The following is a 2,949-nucleotide window of genomic DNA, read 5'->3' as shown; positions in this document are numbered from 1 at the left end:
AAGAGAAAACACACATACAAGACAGAAGGAACACAAACAAACAATGGTGAAAAAACAAAATAACGAAGGGGAAAAAAGAGAAGGCAATAAGTAGAAAAAGAATACAACAACCAAAATGAGAAAAGAGGGAGAGAGAGAAATAAAAAGGAAAAATCAGGAGAAAATGAAAAGAAAGAAAGAGAACTAGACACAAGTAGGAAGAAGGATGAAGAAAAGAGAAAGAGGCCAGAGAGTAGTAAAGAAAAACCAAGATAGAAAGAAGCAGCAGCAGCAGTAGGGAAAGAGTAGCAGAAACAAGAGGACAAAATAAAAGTGGAGATAGAAAGGATAAAAAACAAGGGAAGACAAAAGAGGGGAAGAAAGTATACACAGGTGGTAACCAGAGTAATGTGGGGTACAAGAGAAAATGTCATACCTTTCTCTCTGCCAATAAGTGATATACCTCTCCACCACCAACTGCCTTCTGCCTTCAAAGTCACATGCAAAAGTTCTAGTTGGCAGCAGTGAACATGGTTGGCTGGTGCAGATCAAGGTTCTCTCTCTTTTTTTTCTCCTCAAGCTTCTGTTCAGCTGTTTCTTCTAGTTAGGGCTAGTCTAGGAATGGTCAGGACCAATTCTGCAGGTTTGGAGCATGCCTCACCTGAATCCAGGTGCCGGAGTTGGTGTGGATATATCTCCACTCACTTTGATAGGGCTCACAACTATGTCACTCACCTACATGAGGAGATGCCAGTAGAGAGGGGCTTTACTTGGGGTGTACCCGGATAGGGACCAGCCACGTCTGTGGTAACCAGCAGAGTGTCCCCCACTATTTTTTGTTTATAATTCTATTAAAGTTTAATGGAACGATTTATATACATTTATGTTTACCCTGGTACAAAAATACAGCTGATGATTTGACAAAAATGGCTCCACCTAGAGCTTGAAGGTTTGAGTTTCTCCAGCAGTAACAAGGGGAAAGCATGCTTCCAGCTGAAGCTGAGTCCAAGCATACAGCCCTTCCTGGACACGCATGTGTGCAAACAGAAAGCCCAAGCAGGTAAAGAGGAAGATGTCACAGGAATTTGGGAAGAAGCCCAAAATTATTCTGAAGAGAAAATACAGGTCAGTATTCTTAGGAGTGGGTAGGATAACTGATCTACATTTACCATTTGTTATCTTTAAAAACACTGATAAGCTATGTCAGCAATTTTAACATTTTAGAAAATATGCTACTGACCTTTTTTCACCACCAAGGTGAGTAAAGCAGAAGGAAAAGGCAGGGGGGGATTAAAATACCTAAGTGTGAGGATTAAACCCCCAAATAGCTCTTAAAAGTTTTGTGTCAAAGGGTTTACTTTTTTATATTCAATGAAAAAACATTGACTATATATAAAAAAAGTCGGCTCCATTTTGTTAGTTTCACAGACATGGAGAGCAGTTTGTCAGCAGAACTTCCCACAGTGAGAGGGTTCCTTTCAGTGTAGGCAGAGCAAGTTTTCATGGTCGTTCTGGACAATTCCTCAGTATGCCTTTCCTGCTGCTCTCCTTCCAGAACATTAACTTTCATGAAAGAAGGAGTACATCTACATTACAACTCATCTTCAAGATGCTTCTCTCTGAAGGCATCACCTGTCAGCCTCTCCTGAGCTTACTTCATTCCCTGAACAACTTGCTTGTCATTGATGTAGAAATACTTGTAGCTGGGTTTCCACTCTGATTGATGATTTCTGGATGCACCTTTCTACTGGGACCCAGAAAAAGGATTCGTGGAATATAACCCCCATCTGGGCTGAAATCTTCATCCTTTGGTTCCTCTTCATCCTCAAGATTTACCATAACAAAATTATCAGAAAGTTCTGAAATTTCTGTTAAGTGCCATCGAGTTGATTCCGACCCATAGCAACCCTGTATAGGGTCTCCGAGGAGCAGCTGGTGAGCTTGAACCGCCAACCTTGCAGTTCAAACGGCTTTACAGTCTGGTGCATTAATCCACAGTGCCACATCAGGACTCTGTAGATTCTGCAAATTTGGGCTTTGAAGCTTTGTAAGCTCCACACCAGGATTTATGGGTAATCACCATGGGGAACAATGCACTGGCAGCAGCTTCTCTCTTTCGGTCTTCTAGTGTCTTCCAATGAATGTGATCGCCAAAACACTGTCCAAGCCAAATATGTCCATCAGAAGTGCCCCACTAATTTTTATAAATGCTCTTTGATTCTTGAGAGTCATTAAGGGAAATAAAACTTCCATTTTGTTTTTAGGTGTCGTCAAGTTAATTCTTACTCATAGTGACAGAGTAGAACCGCCACTTATGTTATTTTTTGGCTGTTTTTTAAATCATCAAATATTAAATTGAATAAAAAAAGATTGACATCCTACTCATTTTGTTGTTGTTGTTGCTAGGTACTGTTGAGTCCATTCCGACTCACAGAAATCCTATGCACAACAGAACAAAACACTGTCCAATTCTGTGCCATTTTCACAATAGTTGTTACACTTCAGCCCTTTGCTACTGCCATAGTGCCAATCCATCTCATAGGCGGTTTCCCTGTTTTTCACTGTCCCTCCACTTTAAGCATGCTGTCCTTCTCTAGGGACTAATCCCTCCTGATAATATGCCAGAAGTATGAGAGATGAAGTCTCAGCATCCTGGCTTCTAAGGAGCATTCTGGCTGTACTTCTTCCAACACATATTTGTTTGTTCTTCTGGCAGTCGATGGTACTTTCAATATTCTTTTCCAACACCATAAGTCAAATGGATCCATTCTTCTATTGTCGTCCGTATTTATTGTCCAAGTTTCACATGCTTTATGAGGAGACTGAAAGTGCTCTGGCATGGGACAGGCACATCTTAGTCTTTGAACTAATATCTTTGCTCTTGAATACTTTAAAGAGGCCTTTTGCAGCAGATTTGTCTAATGCAATATGTCATTTGATTTCTTGATCGCTGCTTCCATGAGTGGTGAT

This window comes from Chrysochloris asiatica, unplaced genomic scaffold (genome assembly GCF_000296735.1).
Source record: "Chrysochloris asiatica unplaced genomic scaffold, ChrAsi1.0 scaffold00207, whole genome shotgun sequence".
Lineage (NCBI taxonomy): Eukaryota > Metazoa > Chordata > Mammalia > Afrosoricida > Chrysochloridae > Chrysochloris > Chrysochloris asiatica.
This window is presented reverse-complemented; position numbering follows the sequence as displayed.